The 23,210-nt window shown below is 40.6% G+C and overlaps 1 long non-coding RNA gene and 1 pseudogene across 2 annotated transcripts in view; both read left to right on the forward strand.

The window, feature by feature from the left end:
- The first annotated feature begins 36 nt into the window (after nt 1-36).
- LOC112915988 (uncharacterized) overlaps nt 37-23,210 on the forward strand; it is a 37,268-nt gene continuing 14,094 nt past the window's right edge. Inside the window, exons 1-2 of one of the 2 annotated variants that reach the window (XR_011997575.1) lie at nt 37-181; nt 15,845-15,972. This is a non-coding gene — a long non-coding RNA (uncharacterized lncRNA). The remainder of the gene's footprint in view (nt 182-15,844; nt 15,973-23,210) is intronic. The other variant, XR_003234225.2, reaches the window with a different exon arrangement.
- LOC140595589 (protein FAM136A pseudogene) lies at nt 8,613-9,166 on the forward strand (annotated as a pseudogene).

Here is a 23,210-nt window from a genome sequence, read left to right on the forward strand (position 1 = left end):
TCACCTCCTCACGTGATTCCCAGCTTTCCCTGGGCCGCCCACCTTAGCTCGCGTTAGAGACGCGGAGTGGGCGGAGCTTCGCAGAAAGGAAATGGCGTAGCTTGGCTGCGCCAGGCGCCGGATGTAGGTTTGTCTCATCCTAATTTCTGCTGCGCGTGCAGAGTCCGTGGCTTATTTAGGAGTAGGTACCGGTGCGCCCTTCCTGAAGTTCCCGAGGGGTCAATCGCGTGTGCCTTCTTAGACGAGTGGTGCTGGGAGGTGGGAGGGACGGAGTTTAGCGCAGCACGCATGGTGGGGGTTGGTTCGCAAAATGTGGTCCCCGCAACCTCCGCACCGTGTCTGGTCATTTATTACGAGCGCGAAGTCTCAGCGCCCACCCCAGACTTCCTGAATCAGAAATCCGAGGGGTCTCAGCAGCCTGTTTTAACGAGCGCTCCAGGTGATACCAGCGTCCGCTCAAGCCTCAGAGCCATCGCATTATATGATAATAAGGCTTAGTAACAGCAAAAAGCTAATTAAGTTGTGGCAGGACCTATTGGAGAGAAGGTTGATTGACTTAAAACCTATTTTGTTTGAACCGACTTGCTTTTAATAGATTACATAGGGGGACGCATGGGTGGCTCAGCGGCTGGGCGTCTGCCTTCGGCCCAGGGCGTGATCCAAGAGACCCGGGATCGAGTCCCGCGTCGGGCTCCCTGCGTGGAGCCTGCTTCTGCCTATGCCTGTGTCTCTGCCTCTCTCTCTGTCTCTTTTTTTTTTTTTTAATTTTTTATTTATTTATTTATGATAGTCACAGAGAGAGAGAGAGAGAGAGAGCCAGAGACACAGGCGGAGGGAGAAGCAGGCTCCATGCACCGGGAGCCTGATGTGGGATTCGATCCCGGGTCTCCAGGATCGCGCCCTGGGCCAAAGGCACGGGCCGAACCGCTGCGCCACCCAGGGATCCCTCTCTCTGTCTCTTGAATGAGTAAATAAATAAATAAATAATGCAGGTTAATCTCGCGGGATAGGGGGCAATCTCCAAGTTCTTGTCTTTTTTTTTATAATATATTTATTTTTTATTGGTGTTCAATTTGCCAACATACAGAATAACACCCAGTGCTCATCCCGTCAAGTGCCCCCCTCAGTGCCCGCCACCCAGTCACCCCCACCCCCCGCCCTCCTCCCCTTCCACCACCCCTAGTTCAAGTTCTTGTCTTGAATGGTAAGCAGAGTGATGTATTTTCATTTTTGTTTAAAAAGAAACATGTTTGTAATAATACATATTTTTTCTATACACATAAACCTATCTAGGATTCGGAATAGAAGCCAAATGTTATCTTTTTTTTTTTTTTTAAGATTTTCTTTATTTATTCATTAGAGAGAGAGGCGGAGACACAGGCAGAGGGAGAAGCAGGCTCCATGCAGGGCTCGCTCCCGGGACTCCAGGATCACGCCCTGCCCCGAAGGCAGGCGCTAAACCGCTGAGCCACCCAGGGATCCCCTAAGCCAAATGTTTTCACTGATTATCTTTTTCACTTTACCCTTTCTAAATGTTTACCCTTACTTATACTATTTTTTCCAATTAAAAATCTAAGAATCTTGGGAGACAGGCTTTATGAATGCTAGAAAGAACCTCTGGGGGTTGGGGGCTGTTGCTGGACCCTTAAGAAAACCCTCCCCAGATGGGCTCTTTTGGACTGGGACATCTTGCTCTAGCGCCTTCTTGCTTCTTTGAAGGGGCCTTCCTTTTTCTTCTCTACAGACACATATCCCTTTTACTGAGATATTTAATAGAGATGGAAACTAGGTTTGTGATAATCGGGGTGGCAATTTGGAAGAATTGAAGATGCTGCAGGGGGCAGTAGTGTGTAGCTAGAATTAAGAGGGAAGACCGCTGAGAAAGGATATACTTCCTTAACATAGTGGAAATTGGTTTCAAATATAGTTTGTAACAATTGCTCTTATTCTAATTGTGTATTTGAAGAACTAATGCCGGGAGGATCTTCCTTGAATATAAAGTAAACTTTGCAGTTGTGTAAAAATCTTTAAGAGAACCTTTTTTTTTTTTTTTCCCTAAGCTTTACTTAAGTAACCTCTACACACTGTGAGGCTGAACTCATGATCCTGAGATCAAGAATTGCATGCTCTTCTGACTGAGCCAGCCAGGCACCCCTCAAATAAGAGAACTCTAGTGAACCGTCTCCAGATCAGAAAATAGGAAAATATTTATTATAAGCTCCTGTATGGATTTATATATCATCTTGATAGCTTTTGTTTTCAGGATTGCTCTTAGTCTCTCACTCTGTACAACATAGCTTATATTTGGTGGGAGAAAAACTATAGTTTTAATTTTAGTTTTCATAAACAGATAACAGTTGTATGTACCAGGCGCCATTTTAAGCACTTGTACTCATTTGATTTACAGTAGCTCAATATGCTATTAGAGACAAAATTGGAGCAAGTGTGAAGTGACTAAGAGAGATACTTCAAGTAAGTGTTCAGACTTACTACCTCTATTGAAGTGTGAAAATCTACTTTGTGTTTAATTTTTCTGAAAACATTCTCATTCAAGTTTGATCATGCTTATTCTTCAAAAAGAGCAGGTATCTAAAACCTCCAGTTCTTTAAACCTAGTATTTTATCGAAACCTGGTAGGTAAATAACATTTGAAGACTCCCAAGTTGTCATACAATGTATGGCTATTTTATTAAAGAAAATAAAATATAGCAGCTGCCTTTGAAAATGTACCAACCCACTGCAAAGCACAAGAGTATGCAACAAATTATTGGTTAAATGAGACTGCATTCTTTTTTTTATGATTTTACTTATATAAGAGAAAAAGATTGTGCGAGTGGAGGTGGAAGGAAGAGCAGAGGGAGAGGGACAAGCAGACTCCACTGAGCGTGGAGCCCTATGCAGGGCTTCATCCCAAGACCCTGAGAAGATCATGACCTGAGCTGAAATCAAGAGTCCGACGCTCAACTGACTGAGCCGCTCAGGTACTCCAGGAGAGTGAATTCTTTAGCTTAGCTTTTATCGCATCCATTCCTGACTAAATGTAGCCCCAGATTTCCCTACATTTTTTTTTGCAATCTTGACAAATGCCTAAGATGATGAATTAGAGATGTGTACATAGTCATAACAACTGCTTGTGCCTTTGCCCTCTGGTCATAATAGCTGTTTTGAATGTTTGCATGTAGATTTGCTGCAGGGCAAGCTACTGGCTTTTTGTGCCTATTGTTTTTGTGTACAGTGCATTGAATATATACCCTAAGGTGATTTGTAGGTGGCATCATTCATTTATGACAGAAAAACACCTTAAATAGATGCTGACCAAACCAGGTTCTCATCAATCATAGCAATTCTGGTTTGTTCACTTAAATCTGCACTGCCTTGCTTATCTTAGGATATGCATTTTCAGCTATTCCTGTTTTTATGTGTACCACTAAAGAACAGAAAACATGCTACAAAAAAAAGAAAACAGAATTCCTTCAGTTTGAAAAAGATTATAACCTAGGGTTTGGGACGCCTGGGTGGCTCAGCAGTTGAGCGTCTACCTTCGGCTCAGGGCGTGATTCCGGAGTCCTGGAATGGAGTCCCACATCAGGCTCCCTGTGGGGATCCTGCTTCTCCCTCTGCCTATGTCTCTGCGTCTCTCTCTGTGTCTCTCATGAATAAATAAAATCTTTTATTAAAAACCCACAAAAAACCTAAGGCTTTATACAAGGATCAAAAATGGCAGTCATTCAGTTTTTTAGACATATTTGAAAGTGGTATTTATTTTTTTAATAAAGATTTTATTCATGAGAGACACAGAAAGAGAGGCAGAGACATAGGCAGAGGGAGAAGCAGGCTCTCCACAGGGAGCCCAATGCGGGACTTGATCCCAAGATTTCTAGGATCACAACCTGAGCTGAAGGTAGATGCTCAACCACTGAGCCACCCAGGCGTCCCTGAAAGTAGTATTACATGTGTTCTTTTTAAAATTTTTTTTTTTTTTTAAAGATTTTATTGATTTATTCATGATAGACATAGAGAGAGAGAGAGAGGCAGAGACACAGACACAGGCAGAGGGAGAAGCAGGCTCCATTCCGGGACCCCAACACGGGACTCGATCCAGGGACTCCAGGATCACGCCCCAGGCCAAAGGCACATGCCAAACTGCTGAGCCATCCAGGGATCCCCCCCTTACATGTGTTCTTAATGAGACATACTCTGAGGGCAAAAAAGAACAAGTAAATAAATAAAATGTCTTGGATTTATTCTAGTAGTACTATTGGCAATACAATTTTAAAAGTCTTTTATACTGACTATAAACTGAATAATATATTAGAACTCTAGGAGAAAAGAAATAAAAATGTAAAATAAAAGGTTTTGTGGGGGGAAGCTCTCTGATGTTAAATTTGAATCAGAGTTGTTTATATATGTATTTCTTAGAAGTGTACATATAATTTCTCCCAATGCAGGGTGCCCGTATCTTGATATCTAGATCCCTTTCTCCATGAAAGAAAGCATTTCATTTCTTGGAGAAATGGTTATTTTGGGGTCTCAGGCCCAGAAGTATTTTCTGGGCCTGAGAAGTACAAAAGTGAGCCTAGAACACCTTGCAAGAAAGCAAGGAAGTACCCCAAAACTAATAGGATTAGGTCAAAACCTCACAGAATCAATTTTGACTCCTCTGGCCAAATGTGAGTTAAGTTGGGCTGAACTGAATAATGACTGATAGATGATCAAAAAATTTATTGCATTTTTAAAGTTCCTAAGTCTAGAGTGACTCAGAATCAAGGGTCAGGTCCCTGTGCCCCTTGAAAAAGCCATAAAAGAAATTTTGAGGATACTTTGGAAATTTTGAATATGAACTGGGTATTAGATGCTATTGTATTATTGTTAACTTTATTAAGTGTGAAATTTATTTAGGTTACTTAGAAGAATGACTCACTCAGGTATTTAGGGATGAAGTGCCATATTACCTGTAATTTATCTTTAAATGGTTCAGCCAAAAACATTGTATGGAATTTCATAAAATTCATGTGGATGTGTGGATGAATATAGATGTATACATATGTGTATATATGTGCTTTTATGTATATACACACACAGTAGTCACCCCTTATCCACGTTGGGGGGAGGGTATGTTCCAAGACCCCCAATGGAGGCTTGAAACGGCAAATAGTACCATATCCTATGTATACTGTTTTTTCCTATACATAACATACGTATGATAATTTAATTTATAAATTAGGCACAGTAAGAGATTAACAATAATATATAATAAAATCAGGGCAGCCCGGGTGGCTCAGTGATTTAGCACTGCCTTCAGCCCAGGGCGTGATCCTGGAGACCCAGGATTGATTCCCACCTTGGGCTCCCTGTGTGGAGCCTTCTTCTCCCTCTGCCTGTGTCTCTGCCTCTCTCTCTCTCTCTCTCTCTCTCTCTCTCTCTCTCGGTCTTTCATGAATAAATAAATAAAATATTTTAAAAAAATAAAAATAAAATCAAACAATTATAACAATACACTGTAATAGGGGCACTTGAGTGGTTCAGTTGGGTAAGCATCTGACTCTTGGTTTTGGCTCAGGTCATGATATCAGTGTCACGAGATTGAGCCCCATGTCGGGCTCTGTGCTCAGCTCAGTGTGGAATCAGCTTGATACTCTTCTCCCTCTCCCTCTGCTGTACCCCATTGTACTCACACATTCTCTCTCTCTTCTCAAATAAATAAATAAAATCTTATAAAAAACCCAAACATTATACCATAATAAAAGTTATCTGACTCTGGTCTCCTTCAAAGTATCTTCTTGTACTGTACTTACCCTTCTTGTGAGGACATGAGATGATAAAATACCTATGTGATGAGATGGAGTGAGATGAATGATGTGGCATTGTGACATAGTGTTAGGCTTCTATTGACCTTCTGACTATACCTCAGAAGAGGATCATGTGCATGTTGACTAAAGTTGACTGTGGGTAAATGAAACCAAAGACAGTAAACTGCAGATAAGGGGAGATTATGTATGTGTGTATATATACATGTATATGTATAGCTATGTATATATGTTTAAATGTGTGTACATAAATGTATACATATGTAAATGTGTGTACATATATGCATATATGTATAAATGTGTATCTGTACATGTATTTATAGTGTATGGATATATATATATACAGACCTACACATGTGTATACGTGTATAAATGTATGTGTGTGTATAGATGAAGAGAAGGAATTAAAATGTGCAGATGTTATGCTAAGGGTCACTGTTGGGGATATATGTGTTCACTGTAGTAATCTTTCAACTTATGTTTCAAATTTTTCAAAATAAAAAGATGGAGAAATGTATTCATAAACTAGCTAGAATAGTTTTAGGTGGTATTTTGTATGTATGTGTTTGGGGACCATTGTGGGGGAAAGCAGCAGGTAGATAATTGAGAAGATCTCTAGGAGCTAGCAGTAGTTTAACAAGCTTAGAAGTAATATGAAAGGTTACAAAAGCATATGTGATTGTCAGAAACAAAAGGCTGTAGAAAGCTGGATCGGTCAAGGTCTAGCAGGAAGATGTGGGCAGTGGAGGCTGAAGCAGTCACAGGAGCTCTTTGAAGGCCAGGAAGGAAAGCATGAGAATAAATTACTTTAACTTCCCCACATGCAGGAGAGGGTCCAATGGGCCTTACCCTCTGATGTGGTGACAGGAGCTTTTTTCATTTTTTGGCCCTACTTGGCTTTCTCATATAAAAGTCTCCAGTGCTAGTCTTAAAATGGTCTTAAACTCAGAGTTAATTGGATTCATCTGCATCACAGCCCCTGAAAATATCCTCTTTATCTGAGTGTTCATGTTGACTATTTGTCTTAGAAAGAACTTAATTATTGCAGAAACAGCCCGGAACATTCCATACCACTTTTATTGCACAGTGGATAATAGAACAAAAAAATATTTTAAGAATACTTACACTAAACAACCTGGGTGGCCTGGGATGGATATACTCAAATGTAAGTAAGAAAAAGGAGACAGTTAATACAACTTCTTTCCAGAAGTCAAAATAAGCCCCAGAGTTTTGCCTCATAAAAACTAGTTTGATATGGTCACATTTAGCCATTTTATTGATACAGTGTCAGCAGCTGGAAAAAAAAACTATACAATAGAGGCCTCAATGCTCCAAGAACCCATTAGGTGGCAGTGAGAACACAGGCATCTTTTGATGTCTGATTATCCCCTACCACCACCACCACAGCCCCGCCTCTTCCAATAATGGAGACTTAGGAAAGTCACATTGTCAAGCAGCTTTTCAGGCCAGGAGATGGGGGAAAACAACCAAGAAAAAAAAATGGCTTATAGTATTAGATGAAGAACTGCTAGTCCTGTGGACTCAACTCCTGTTCTTGGTTTTAATATATATGTTTTTATTTGCTCTTGCTATGTCTCTTTCTGTAAAACATCTTTATATCCAAAGTCCTTTAGATCACTATGTGCTGTTTACAACATCTCTGTGTTGTCAGCTCTAAAACATAAGCTAGAATGTAAGTGCGGAGTATGGCACATTTTGGTCAAGACCCAGTATATTTAATACAGACTTTTTAAATTTTTAAAAAAAATTTTAAATTTTTATTTATTTATTCATGGTAGACATAGAGAGAGAGGCAGAGACACAGGCAGAGAGAGAAGCAGGCTCCATGCCGGCAGCCCAACATGGGACTCGATCCCAGGACCCCAGGATCACACCCGGGCCAAAGGCAGGTGCTGAACTGCTGAGCCACCCAAGGATCCCCAATATGGATTTTTATAGTGACACTCTTCATTCCCTGTAATTCATGCTCATGAAAGGCTTTTTTTTTTTTTTTTTAAGATTTTATTTATTTGAGAAAGAGGGGATCCCTGGGTGGCGTAGCGGTTTGGCGCCTGCCTTTGGCCCAGGGCGCGATCCTGGAGACCCGGGATCGAATCCCACATCAGGCTCCCGGTGCATGGAGCCTGCTTCTCCCTCTGCCTGTGTCTCTGCCTCTCTCTCTCTCTCTCTGTGACTATCATAAATAAATAAAAATTAAAAAAAAATTTAAAAAAAAAAAAAAGATTTTATTTATTTGAGAAAGAGAGCACAAACGGGGAAGGAGCAAAGGGAGAGGGAGAAGCATACTCTCCACTGAGCAGGGAGACTGATGTAGGGCTTGATCCCAGGATCTCGGGATCATGACCTGACCAAAGGCAGACACCCAAACAACTGAGCCACCCAGGTGCCCCTCATGAAAGGCTTTTTGTGGTCCTGATTGGTGCCATAAGTTGGGGTTCCTGGGAAAAGGATTCATGTCTCTACAAAGAAGTTTATTGGGTAGTGGCCTTGGGAACATCACCTGTGAGAGTGACAGGAGCAGCGCTGGGCAGAGAGAGGGAGAAACAGTTGCTGCATAGCTTCAGCCATTCCTAGAAGAGCTTTGGAGGTAGATGGCCCTTCAAAGATCCTCTACTCCTTAAGTAAAGGGGGCCACTACTTTATACCCACCCAACCCCAGATGATAAGCCAATAGATGTGGGCTGCCCCTGTGAAGGGAGCTGAAAATAATTCAGCTGAAAACTCAGCCACCAACACTCCTTAGTTCTGGGTGAACGAGTGTCTGAGTTCTGAAAGGGGAATCTGGGCAGTGTACCACATCATCCACAGTATTGAAGAAGGCATACTTTTTATATGTCACCCCTTCAACTGCCTCTGTTCCAGAAGCTACCTGTATTAGAAACTGTGAAACGGGGGCCAAGCACCAGAGTCCATGTGAGCACTGGTGCGGAGGGGTATAGTACAGGATCTCATGGAGGAGCTGCAGCAGCTCCAGGTGCAGGAGACAGTAGATAGATTCCATGGTGAAGAGTCTGGAGAGAGAGAACATCCGGAAGATGCTGGGCCTCATGTTCTGGTGCAGTGCCAGCTGTTGTGAGGACAAGCAGACGTCCATGCAGCAGGTGCACCAGTGCATTGAGCACTGCCATGCGCCTCTGGCTCAAGCCCAGTTGGAGAAGTTCCAGGTCTGCCTGGCCTGGTGCACCATGCATTGTAATGACAAAGCCAAAGATTCAATAGATGCAGGAAGTAAAGAGCTTCAGGTGAAGTGGCAGCTGGAGACTTCTGTGACCAAATATGTGGATGACCACACGTACCTCATCCCGACCATGACCAAGAAGATGAAAGAGTCTCTCTAGTCCATTGGGAAATAGAAGTCTTTGCAATGGGCCATCGGGGCTGACAGCAGGAATCTATTTAAAAAGAGAATTGGAAGTTTTGTTCTTTAAAGTGAAATTTATGAAGAAATTAAGGGTAGTATCAAGTTTGAGGCATGTGTCACTTCCCTCTGGACACTGGTTCCTTTGTTTCGACCCTAAAAAGTGAAATAGAGAAAACTGATGCTAAAATTTGGGTGAGAGACAGCGCAGGAGAGTTTTTGATATCCTAGGTTTCACATGCTTGTCCTAGCACTAGGGATCTCCCATATACTAAGCCAGAGTCCTCCAGGGCACCACATTCTTCCTAGTACGCAGGTGCCGACAGGCTGGCAGGTTCCTCTAACCTGCCTGTGATCGGGTAGAGTGTGAGCAGAGATGATTCTGTTTGTTGCCAACCTCCTGTTATTGACCAGAAGATCACCAAATCATTTTCTATAAACTAAAAACACTAATTTGCAAGAGGGAAAAAGGGTTTCTGGCTCTTTGTTTTGCTTGGTTTTTATTTATATACAAGGCCATGAAGTTGATTTAAGATGTGGACCTGAGAGAGGTAGTTTGGATAAGAACTTTGAACACTTCCTTGTATGTGTTTCTGGCCATCAAGATGTGGATATGCATTTCTTGAAATACACATTACATCTTCCAGCTAGGAGACTGGGGGGGGGGGGGGGGGGGAGACATGAGAGGTGATGTTACACTGGGTATGGGAAGCAGACCTTCCCTCTCAGACCTTCCCTCTCACTGGCTGCCCTGATGGGCCCTGAGGGTATCTGCAGCAGAGCCACTGAGCAGTCTTGCAGTAGTAGCACTCTCCTTGAAGGGAAAGAGGGTTTTGATTGCACTCTATACCAGTGTCCAGGGATAAACATGGAAGGAGGAACTTCTTCTTAATTAAGGGAGTTACTAAGTACTGGATTTAGAAAAAACATGGTTTTTATAGAATAGATTGGAATGAAAGCCTAAAATCAGGATTGCTTATTTAGCCCCCTGAAAGAGACTAATCCCTTTGCAATAGGAAGATCAAAGGAGAAAAAAATAAGCAACTCAGGTGAGCTGTGATTCCTTTAAAGCAAAAGAGGGACACCCCCCCACACACACACCAAACACACACCCCTTACCAAATACTACTGTTGCCTGGGGCCTTGGCAGCAAGCAAGGTTCCTGCCCCAGCTCTAGCACCTTATAATTTTGATAAGGACCTTATTGTCTTTTTACCAGCTTGTTACTTGAAGTGATAATATAGCCTATGGTTGGTGTTTCACGGCTGTGATATATTTTCCTAGTGGTTCAGTTTTAAAAAATAAATAAGGCTTAGTTTTTCCTCAAAAAAAAAAAAAAAAAAAACCCCACCATGAAACAATGTCACCTTCTCATTTTGTTTCTCTCATATAAAAGCTAATGGAAAAAAATGCCTTGGCACTTCCTGCAGATGATATCATGTTTGTTTTAAATTGATACCTGATTGTGCATGTGTGGGGAGAGAAAGATATTAATATGTAGATGCTATTACATATTTTATGCTGTAGGAGAGCTTGCTTATGCATAAGCATCTCAGATACACAAATTATAAGCATTTCTTCTGTTGAATTTCCCAAAAATTGTTGACACAATTGGTGATTATCAAAAGCCATTAAACATGACTTTTATAAACAGAAAAGCCACTAGGGTAAATATTTTTTAAAAAATGGAATAATTTATTTTTTCTCTGAAAATAGATTCTTCATAGGTAGAAAATGATGGACTATTATAAAGAAGTTTTAAATTTTTTTAAATTTTAAATTTTTGCATGATTTCATCTTCTTTTGAATTCTGGGACACTGATGCTCTTAATAATTTTTTTCCAATTTCAGCCAAAAAAAATTACTTTCTCCTTCTTCAAGAATTCTCCAAGAATTACTTGACTAATTCTACCCCCTAGATGTGTTTTGGATGTATGCCCTCCTCTCCGTTCTACTGCTGCAGACCAAGCTGCCATCATTGTCTTTTCTAACCTGATGCAGTAGCATAAGAAAGGGGGCTCCTTCCCTAAGATTCATCTTCCACACTTGCCTGCCACATTGATCTTATGGAAACACCAATCTGTGCTTGCCCATACCTACCTCTAAAATCCCAACTTGTTAGCCCACCATATAAGGCCATTGGTGATATGGTCACAGCTTGCTTCTCATCCTGACCACACACTCCATGTACAAACTTGCCATGCCCTTTAGTGCCATACTGCTTTGCTGCTAGGGTCTGTTCTATGTCACATGCTTTTCCTCAGTTCCCTGCCTGGGAGTATATCTTAAAAGACCCGGTTCTTTAAGGGCATTGGTGACTGCTCACCAGATTTAACTTCAGAGCTTCCTACCTCCCTCTTCTGCTCCCTTCATACTTTTACATCTAGTAAGAGCACCCTAGACTATTAGTGTTTAGAACAGAACTCAAGGCATCATATCCGAGGGGCCAGGTGTGCCTGGCACTAGTAGAATTCCATCTCCTTGAGAACATGGAGGAGGCAAACTTTCAAAAGCAATGAATATTCTATTTGATTTTGGAGAATATTCTAAGGATTTCTTGTAATTAGTGTTAGGATATTTCTCTGACACTGGCACAAGATACTGGTTTCTTCATAAGGCGATTACTATGTGATATAAGGAGTTAACATTTTTGAAGCATTTCTGGGTGGAGAGAACTGTTTATTGATCCTAATTAATGGTGTGTCTCTCCAGGCAGTTGAAGGTGATTTCTACCTTTGTGTCTGTGTTATTTTAAGATTTTATTTATTTATTCATGAGAGACACAGAGAGAGAGGCAGAGACCTGGGCAGAGGGAGAAGCAGACTCTCCAAGGGGAGCCCGATGCAGGACTCGATCCTGGGAATCTGGGACCTGAGCTAAAGGCAGATGCTTAACCACTGAGCCACCCAGGTGTCCCTCTACCTTTGTGTTTGCTGATAAGGATATAGATAGGAAAAACAGGACTGTAATAGCTTCATCATGAGCAATTCAGTCAATGTACCTCTGGTTTATTTTTCTTCAGTGTTACTCATTAGCTGCCTAATTTGATGTTTCTCCACAAGCAGAGGGAATTAGAACCAGTTAACCTGACAGTTAATGGAAGAACAAAACTAATGTAACAAACAAAAAAGAAACTATAATTTGTAGGCATATGTGCCATTTGTCTTGTGATTTATGAAGAGAAAATTATTGAACATGGAGCCCATGTTTATTGATTCTCTTTTGCTATGACTTGTAAAGTGCCCTGGGTTAAGTCACTTGATCTTTTTTTTTTTTTTTTAATGATTTATTCTTTTAAAAAAAAATTTTTTTTTAAATTTATGATAGTCACAGAGAGAGAGAGAGAGAGAGAGAGAGAGAGAGGCAGAGACACAGGCAGAGGGAGAAGCAGGCTCCATGCACCGGGAGCCTGACGTGGGACTCGATCCCGGGTCTCCAGAATCGCGCCCTGGGCCAAAGGCAGGCGCCAAACCGCTGCGCCACCCAGGGATCCCTCACTTGATCTTTTTCTGTCCCAACTGAAAAAAAAAAAATGAGGATAACATATTTCCCCATAGCCCATAGCCTCATAAGACAAGTAAATGTGAATATAATAACTGTATCTAACAGTTTGTGAACCCAGATTAAATGGTCTTGGGTCTTTTTTGGTTTTAACTGAATTTCTGTTTGGTCTGATTTGGCTTTTCCTTTGCGTTATTCTCAGACCTCTATTTTATGATCAAAAGAAGACATGTCAACATGCTTTGACTGGCATGTGGAAGAGTACTCTGAATCTGGGAACTATAGTTCTAGCATGCATTCTGCCTCTCACTAGCTGGGAGACCTGCAGCAGAGAGACCTTAACTTGGGATGGCCTCTCTTGCCTTATCTGTTTCCTTGCAGCCCTGAGACTTTGTGATTCTTAGGTTTACAGAAGCCAAGAAAGTTGACATACGGTCTTCCCTGATTAATCTAGTCCATAGACAATTAACTCGATCCTATCTCCATCTCTCCTTCCTCTGAGTTCTAAGGAAGTACAATAGGGTTACACAGTCTAACCTGTATTAGTCCTCTCATGGTAAGCTTTAGTAAAGCAAGGTTCTGTGTATGAAATCCTATCTCATCCTCTCCCCCTGCCCCACCCCACCTACTCCTAGATCTAGGCATTTGTTGTGGACTCAATACATGTCAGCTATAGGAGGAACCTCAGGGATTCCACAGTTTATCTCTTCAAAGTTGACTTCTCCTTTTACTTTACAGAGAAAAGAAAGGTCACTTGGCAAGAATTTCCTTTGATAACTTCCCCCTACAGCACACACACCTAAAAACTAAATTGGTTCATTTTGAAAAGATTGAAAAAATATAACTGTTAAAATATAAGTCATGTGTTCAACCAAAAGCATCATTTAAAAAATTAAAGACACAAGAAGATACTTGCACTAAAGAATCAGTAACCAGAATTCAAAAACCAAAAAACACCCTATATATATCATTAAGAAAACAGCCTAATGGAAAAGTGAAAATAATGAGGAGAAGGAAAAGGAAAGGATATGAACAAATAATTTACAAAAGGAAGAACTCCAAATGACCAATAAACATATGAGAAATACTCAGACTTATGCATAATCAGGGATATGGCAACAAAAACTATAAGCCAGTAAATGGGGAAAAATTTAGAAGTCTGTAAAAAAACCTCCAGGAAATGGTAATACTCATGCATGGATGATGGCAGTACACGTTACTATATCCATGTGGAGAGCAAGTTGGCAACATCTAGTAAGTAGAAGGTGGGCACCCCTCACAAACCAGCAATTCCACTCCAAGAGAAACTCTAGATATGTAATAAGGAGACACATAAAATTTATTGCAGCTTTGGGTTTTTTTGTAATTTTTTTTTTGGTTTTAAAAACACAAACCTTAAAAACAATAAACCTGTATGTTCACCAACCGAGAAATGGAGGGAAGAAATGTGGGACATTTTAGTCAGTGGATGAATAAATATTCATGAAATTAATGAAAACAAACTAGAGATACATGTATCAATGTGGATAACTCTCAATATGGGTAAATGTTCAGCAAAAATAAATTATGTATAGTATTATGTATAGTAGGAGACCACTGATACAAATTTTAAGAAGAAGGGGCATTGGGACAAGAGAGTAGTATGCAAGAGGCTTTCCACTATCTGTAATATTTAATATATAAAGTTTTTTTTTAATATATAAAGTTTAATATGTATATTTATTTAAAATATTTAAGTTCACACAAGGCCTTCTTTGTAAACCTTGGGAAGATGTACACAACACCTCAGAGGCATGACTTGGATACTACTACATTAAGAAAATGGACAACCCGTGGGGCTCAGTGGTTTGGTGCCTGCCTTCGGCCTGGGGCGTGATCCTGGGGATCTGGGATCGAGTCCCACATTGGGGTTCCCTGCATGGAGCCTGCTTCTCACTCTGCCTGTGTTTCTGCCTCTCTCTCTGTGTGTGTGTGTGTGTCTCATGAATAAATAAATTAAATCTTTAAAAAAAAAGAAAAAGAAAATGTGCCAACACAGGCCCATATCAGGGTTTATAATTGGGAAAACAGAATGTCCCCCTCAGTCAGGTATCTTCAGATTGGACATAACCTATACAATCATATATATCAGCCTGACTCTGTACATCACACAAACCCATCTTCTCCTCCTTCCTTGCATCTCAGAGTCAAAGGGTGAGATCTTCCTTCTGCCTAAGGCTAATCCCTCCAGCTGTCATTAACCCCTCATTCCTACAGGTTTAGCTTTCTTCGGTACTTGGCCTTTCTCCCACCCAGCCTTTGACCTTATGTTTCTATTTGCTGCTACTCCATCTCACTGTGATCTGATTTTCTCTTCTCCCACATCACTGAAATAGCTGTCATCCATAAAGTCATCAAGGCCCTCTAACTCTCAAAGACAGAAGCCACTCTGCAGTTCTTGCTTCATTTGAGCTCTACAATATTTGGCATGTTCCTTGGAAACTCCTCTTTTGGTGTCTGGGATGTTATTTTCTCTTGAATTTCCTTCCCTTGCCTGCTGATCTCTTTTATAGGTTCTTGTTCTACCACCCTGCTTGTGAATGCTAGTATTCCTTCCTCACTCATGTTTCTTCTCATTTTCTAGTCAAGTAGCTTCAACATTTATTTAACAGATATTTATTGAACACCTACCTACTCCATGCTAGGCTCTTTTCTCAGTGCTAGGGATTCAGCAGTGATAAGGCCTTACACTCATGGAACTTACATTCCAGTGAAGGGAAATTGATAGCAACAGTTTGAAAATAGATCTATAATATTTACATGGTGGTAAGTTCCATGGAGAAAGATAAAGGAAAGTATGCACTATACATAGTGCAAAAGGAAGGGACAGGCCATATTCATTGTATAGCAAAAGGTTAGGAAAGCCTCATTTAAAAGTTGACTTTGGTTGACACCTGAAGAGACTAAGAATTGTGAACCATGTGGATATTTGGTGGAAGACCATTCCTTGCAGAGAGAACAGCAAATGCAAAAACTCTGGAGTGAGAGTGTTCCAGTTTGGGACATGTTGAGTTTGAAAGGCCTATTATACGTTTAAGTGGAAATGCCAAGAAAATTATTATCTTCTCTCTCTCTCTCTCTCTCTCTCTATATATATATATATATATATATCCACTAGAATATAAACTCCAATAGAACAAGAGCCTATAAAATAGACCAAGGAAGAAGAAATCCAAGAGAGAATAATGTCATGGAAGCCACAAGAGGAGTTCTCATAAGGAAGTGTCAACTATTGCAAAGATTGAGGTAAGGACTGCAGAGTGGCTCTCTGTCTTTAAGACTTAGACGCCCTTAGTGACTTTATGGATGATAGTCTTTTCATATATACATATGATATTTATATGTATCATATATATAAAATAAAGTAGATTTGGGAAGGAACAGTTTGCTAGAAGTGGAAGAGAGAATCAAGAGTAGTTTCATTTAGACTAGGTCAAACGATAGTGTCTATTAGAGATCAACATGGAGATATATAGTAGGCACTTGAATTTATTCAAGAAATACTTATTGGGTACCTCGAATTCCATGTCTTTTTTTTTTTTTTTTTAAGATTTTGTCTATGAGAGAGAGAGAGAGAGAGAGAGAGCATGACCAGGGGTGGGAGAGGAGAAGTAGGCTCCCTGATGGGGGGAGGGAGCCTGACTTGGGGCTTAATCCAGGACCCTGAGACCATGACCTGAGTCGAAGGCAGATGCCCAACCAACTGAGGCACCCAGGCAACCCTCCATGTCTGTTAATAGCAGAGTAGTTTATATGGGATTAACCCTTTTGCAAATAATAATTATAAATTCTGGGGGGGAAATTACCTAAAGGCAGTAAAGAGAAACCAAACTAGAAACTAGAGAAGAGCTAATACTTAGAAGAAGAAAATGGCACTAGATGAATTTCCTGCCTTTGTTTTGTTTTGTTTTTAAATGGCTTTCTGCCTAAGGGCAAGCACCAGTCAGTGTCATACTGGGGAAGTTAGAATGTGATTGGAAATCCACAGTTTTGATTAATTTATTTGAGGAATTAGCAGAGTTTGAGGCTGTCACAGTAACTGGAAAAAGGTAGTGGTGGTAGGGTATCTTAGTAAGGAGAGAATTGCAGAGAAGAGCATCCAGAATCTGTACATTAAGTTTTCCCAATCTCTGGCTGATCTCTGAACTACACACATGTGAGGCAGACTTCAATCAGCCCAGCCAGCGATAAAAGAATAATGGAAATTTCAAGCCTTCCCCACAACAGAGGAGAAAAATTTAGTAACCAACTTAACTCTTTAGTTAAAAAAAAAAAAATTCGAAGCTTAGCATAACAAAAGCCATAGTCTCTACAACGTACCGTTTACAATGTGCAAGCACAGTCCAAAACTACTAGACAATCTTAAAAAAAAGCAGGAAAATGTGACCCATAATCAAGAGAAAAGACAATAGATAGAGACTGATCCTAAGATGATGCAGAAATCAGAATTAGGACATAATTATTTTATGCTAGTTATTATAACTCTTCAATGACACAAACAAAAATATGTTCATAATGAATAAACAGGAAACTGCCAGCAGAGGGAAAGAAACTGTAAAAAGGAAATAAACAGAAATTCCAGAAGTGAAAAATTCAATATCTGGAATAAAAAATTCACTTAATAAGCTTAATAGATAATTGGATATATTGGATGAAAGAGTGAGCCTGAAGATAGATCAATAGAAATGATCAAAACTGAAGATCAGAAAAAAATTGAAGAAAAATTAAGAGCACCTCAATGACTTGAGTCAACATCAGAAGTTCTAACATAGTTGTAACTGTAATCTCCAAAGAAGATGAGAGAGAAAATAGTTCAGAAAAAAATTTTTTTTTAGAAAATAGTGGCTAAGATTTTTCTAAGTTTGGCAAAAGACTTGAAATTACAGATTTAAGATGCTTAGTAAACCCCAAGCAGGATAAGTAAATTAAAAATAAAACAAAATAAACCTAGACATATTATATTCAAACTGCTAAGGATGAAAGGTCTTTAAAAATATTTAGGGAGCACCTACTGTGTGCCAGGCAGTTTTGAGCAGTGGAATAAATGCACAAAACAGTTGTAGTTCCTCTACTCACAGCCAATACAAATGTCATTCTCTACAATACATTTTTTACTGAGAAATCATCTTTTTAAGTATCAGCTGATCATGGGGGACCTGGGTGGCTCAGTCAGTTGAGTGTCCAACCCTTGGTTTCAGCTCAGGTCATGATCTCATGGGTGGTGGGATCAAGCCCCATGTTAGGCTCTATGTTCAGTAGAGAGTCTCTCCCTCTGCCCTTCACCTCACTCATGTTCTCAGTCTCTTTCTCTCTCTCTAAAATAAATGAATAAATCTTTAAAAATAAATAAATAGATATCAACTGATCATTACCTGGATTACCCATAGATCATACACATATTTAAAATGGAATTTATCTTTTCTCCAGAGTTACTCCTTTCCTCATATTTCCTTTTTCAAGAAGTAATGCCACCTGCCACATTCTCCTGTAAGAGGGAAGACTGGAGTCCTGCTAGACCCATCCTTTCTTTTCTTCTCTACCTCAGTGAGACATCAATTCCAGCTATTACACCATTACATAGCTCAAATGTCTCTCCCATCACAGCTGCTTAGTTCAATCTTTTATCATTTATGGCCTAGAAGCCTCCTAAGGTGTCATCCTGCTCTTTCTTCTTTTAGCTGCCAGAATCATTATTTAAGTCTCAATTCTTATCATGTCTCTTTCCAGTATAAAATCTTATAGTGGTTTTCCATCCTTTTGGAAGTAAATTTTCTTCTCCTTGGCAAGACCTACAAGGTCCTTTAAGATCTGGGTCCTGCTGAAATTTCCAGACCTAGTCATATCAAATCATTTGCAGTTCTCTGAATAATCCATGGTATTATACCTCTGTGGCCTTGCACATGTTGATCTTTTGTGTGTGTTGTGGGGAAGGTTTTTCTTCTCTCATTTCTCTGGCTAAGCTGTACTCATCCTTCAATCCCCAGCTAAGGATCACCTCCTCTTGTAAATCTTCCCTTACTCCTTTCCCTAGAAGAATTGGATGTTCCCATGCTCCTCCATTTTTAAAAGAATTCATTCATTCATTCATTCATTCATTCATTTTAGAGAGAGAGGGACATGCACAAGCAGGGGGAGGGGGAAAGGGAGAGAATCTCAAGCAGACTCCATGCTGAGCATGGAGCCCAATATGGGGCTCAATGTCATGACCCTGAGAACATGACCTGAGCCAAAACTAAGAATCAGATGCTTAACCGATGGACTGAGCCACCTAGGCACCCCATCCATGCTCCTTTTTGATGTCATGACATCCTGTGCTTATTTACCTCTATTATAGCTAGTGTTCCACTATACCCTCACCATTGATTTTCCTGTAGGAGCAGGCCTAATTCATCCGTAGGTTTCCAGAACATGGCATATAGTGGGTGCTTGATATTTATTGAATGAGTGAATGCCTGAGTAAAACAGAGTTTGAATTGATTACCTATATGGATCCTATCCATTTTTTAGCCACTAAGATCTTCTTTGCCATGATAAAATTTCCCAAAATAAAAATATTCATGTGAAAAAAAGTGGAAAAGAACTTGGGGCAAAACCCAAGGAGAAGGATTTTGTCCACATGCTTAGGTAAGGAGACTTGAGGATAGTGAAGCATACTGTGCTTATTTTCCCGCTACAAGGATGATTTGAGATAAATGGTTCACCTCTTTAGCTGACCACTTTCTCGGATGATCATTAGCACATGGGTAAACCAGCTGGCTTAAATTGGGAAAGCAGTCTTTTTCAGTAAAATTATTTTTGTATTATTTTCAACTGTACACTACCCTTATTTGCTTTTTATACCACTTTTTTTGTGGAATAGTACTCATGCCTACCATTCATATTCCTGGGGTCTTTGCTTCTAAGATAGATTTATTGGGCACTTTTTTATGAGGTGATCTCCTAGACTCAGATGGGTTTAAACAACTCATTTACCAAAACAAGGTCTAAATTTCTTCAAAATATCTTTTGCTTGCAGTCATTTTCAGTTCATCAGCATTATTGATCTCAGGTCCACCATGATGGGAAATGATTCTCACTGAACTTAGAGACCAGCTCAAACCAGGAACAATGGAACCCACAGAAAGGTTTGACTTTCACAGCTGAACAGGTGTGAGTCATCTTTAACTTTGTAGGGAGGCCTCTGCTACTACATCACTCCCACATCAGCTGCTCTTGCTTCTCCTCCATCTTCCTTTTGCCAGAGCTGGTTGGGTACAGGGCTAGAAACCAGGTGAGCCAGCACTTACCTCTGCTCTCACTGGTCTATACCAGTCCTTTTTCTGTGGCCTGGTGTTCTCCTTCTGGGAGCTTCCAGACAAAATCATTCTCTTACAAAGTTTATAGTATGACCTCTCCTTGAAAAATATGCACACATTTTGTTTTTTCTCATTGCTGAAGCTAATTACCACATTAGTGCTTTCTGTAGATACCTCTTGACTTACCCAGTATTGCCCTGAACCCACTTAATAACTCGCATAGGGAGGGCTCTTGAGCCTGAGAAAGGCAATATTCCTCCAGAAGGTCCAGCCCAAGCCACACCTAGCAAGTCTGTTGCCAGCTCTCTACCTTTCAGAAACTCCTTTAGTATGAGAGAGACCCCTTTAAGGTTCACTAAAAGGCAGTTTAGATTCAGCAGAAGTATCAACAACAAAGGTATACCAAAGAAGGAAAATAAGTTGTCAAGAACAGTGAGTAATGGTAGAGTTTTTAAAAATCAATATCTGTTCACATATTTCTATGCATGGGGTGCATCCATCAAAGTGAGTGGGTGACATTTGTCCTAGCCTGGCTGAGCCAGCCAGGGCTGCATGACTCACCTTCTGTGCTATCAGCAAACCACCAAGCCTCTTGCCTGGGAGTTAACAAACTCACTAAAGGAAACTCTATTCTGAATCTCTCATTAATTAAATCTTTAAATGTAATCCAATTGCCAGCCAATTTACAGATTTCTTCCGTATTCTCTAGCTTGTTTCTAACTTTCCTCCTCATCACTTTCGCAGCCCGACTGGATTTGATTGGGTTTATCTTAGTTTGCTTTGAGGAGAAATTGAAAAACCTCCATCTCTAAGGAGATTATTGTGTCTCCCCCACAGATCAGGTACATCAGAATGGTGATCTCATAGGGTTTTTCCACCCACTCGTTCTGATTTTTAAGACAACTATGTGAAAGCCCCAATCATTACCTCTTAAAATCCCCTTTGTGCTCAAAGAGGAAGCTTGGTGAATAGTTCCAGCAAAGTATCAGGAATATCAGATAGCACTGATTCACCAAGTTCTGGAAACAAACCTCAGTTTCTCCAATTATTGGTTCAAGATGACAAAACTTCCCTTTCTCATGTACCAGTGAGGTAACAAAACAGAGATCAGCCTGTCCTCCGACAAACACAACACATGAATTGACAAGTGTTCCAGTTTTTCCCACCCCAGCTCATGCTGTGCCCGTCTGGCTACATTGCTTCCCTGGGTGCTCTAATTCAAGTCTTACTCATCTTTGGAGGTCCCACTCTCTCTCTTTCCCAACTTTCTACCTCAGAGGGAGCTTTACTTCCTCTGAACTCCTCTGTCACATATGACAAAATTTCTTAAAGGACATTTAGTGTAGGCTTTCCAGGGTAAGGACTGTGCTGAATTGTTATTTGTACACACTTATGGGATGGTGGTTCTTAGCTTACAGCACTGGTATGCAATGCAGCTGGGCATCAGAATCACCAATGCAGCTTCTTTTTTTTTTTAAATAAATTTATTTTTTATTGGTGTTCAATTTGTCAACATACAGAATAACACCCAGGCCAATGCAGCTTCTAAGACATGATTCAAGAGTCAGTTGGTGACCCGATTCTGGCCTTCGAGAGAAGGAAGAGGAGTGCTGGAGACTTCTGGGAAGGGTCTTTCTCTTGTAGGAAGCTTTACTCTTTCCAGCTGTTACGCTAGTGGTTACTGGCAGCCACCCTATGATCTTTCACGCTCTCCTCTCCCCCAGGGGGAGTATTGGGATGAACCTGAAAAAACCTGGATCCTTAGTCGATCAAGCAAACCTAAGTTGATCTAAATTTGGACTGCTACTTATGTGCACTTGTAAATGCCTAATTGTTTAAGACAGTTCTGTTACATGTTGCTGAAATATCCTCCTAGATACATTTGTCTTTATTCCTTCAATCCCAGGTATCACTTGGGACAATACCCTCTTTAGTAAAGGCTTAATAAGGATTGGTTGGATGAATGAATTCACAGTCATTCATTGAGCACCTATATATGCTGAGAACCAGAGATAAAGTAGTAACTAAACAAAGTTCCTGTCATCATGGATTTTATACTCCGGTGAGAATCAAACTGCCTTTGTGGGTCAGGTTAGCAGCCTCTGTAGAGAAATAAGCTTTTTGTTTCTGTTTGTGCAAGTAAATGGGTTCAACCAACATATGTGGTTAGAATGAGAACACTTGTGCCAAAGGATCACGCCTTAGGAATTTACCTGACCACCAGAGTGAGTTTCTGCAGTTAAAGAAAAAGGAAATAACAAGTGGGATCATGAAGAATACTTTGTCACCAAGTTCATGACTCAAAGGAAAAACTACAGTGCTCTTATTGCTGTATCTCAGCCACAGAGCATAAGACACATAATGGCAGAGGACCAAATGGGGAGTAACAATCTGAAAGGGTTAGGAAAACTTTATTTTAATGGAATAAATGGAATTGGAGAGGGGAAAACGGATGACCTATTTAGTGCCAATCTATGAGTATATGAAAGGTAATCACGAGGTAGGGATCAGCTCGTTTCTAGCTCTTTCCTCTGTGTGATGCTCATCGCCAAAGATTAAGGAAGGAATGACCTCTTGAGGGAAATGCCTGATGTGAAGGCAGACTTTGGGTAGCAGCAGGCCTGGTCAGAAAGCAGATTCAGAGGGGTGGGGTAGGAAGGAGCAGTGCAGCAAAAATGAGTTGAAAGGCGAAATCAGGAGGACTAGCAATGATACAAGGCATAGAGAGATGAGGGCTTCATGGACCAGGGCTCAGGAAGTTTGAGGCCTGACACCTGAGAAATGAGAGTCAATGACATTGACCCTCCTGTCCTGAGGTCAATCCTTAATCATAAATTTAGTACCAGCTGACAAACAGGAGACTGACAAAGCATGAACCCTTTCGGGAGGTGTCACAAAAGCCTTATGAGATAAGGTATATGATACAGTCAGTGTTGTGTAAATATTCAGTGGTAGCTGAGTTCATCAGGCTGCCCTGGAAGATGGCAGCAGCAAGACCATTCATTATCCTTAAGCATTAAAATCATAGGTTATTCTGCAATTGGCACAAATTCAGCTCCCTGAAACAAAAAGACAATTGTGATGGACATTTTTTCTCTCCCACAACTTGTATCTCTGTCCTCCTGATAGATTTAAGTTTTTTAGCGGGGGAAGCCTCTCCTCCTCTGCCCCCAACCATCTGACCCAGGT

The sequence above is a fragment of the Vulpes vulpes genome, chromosome 15 (assembly GCF_048418805.1).
Source record: "Vulpes vulpes isolate BD-2025 chromosome 15, VulVul3, whole genome shotgun sequence".
In the NCBI taxonomy this organism is placed as follows: Eukaryota; Metazoa; Chordata; class Mammalia; order Carnivora; family Canidae; genus Vulpes; species Vulpes vulpes.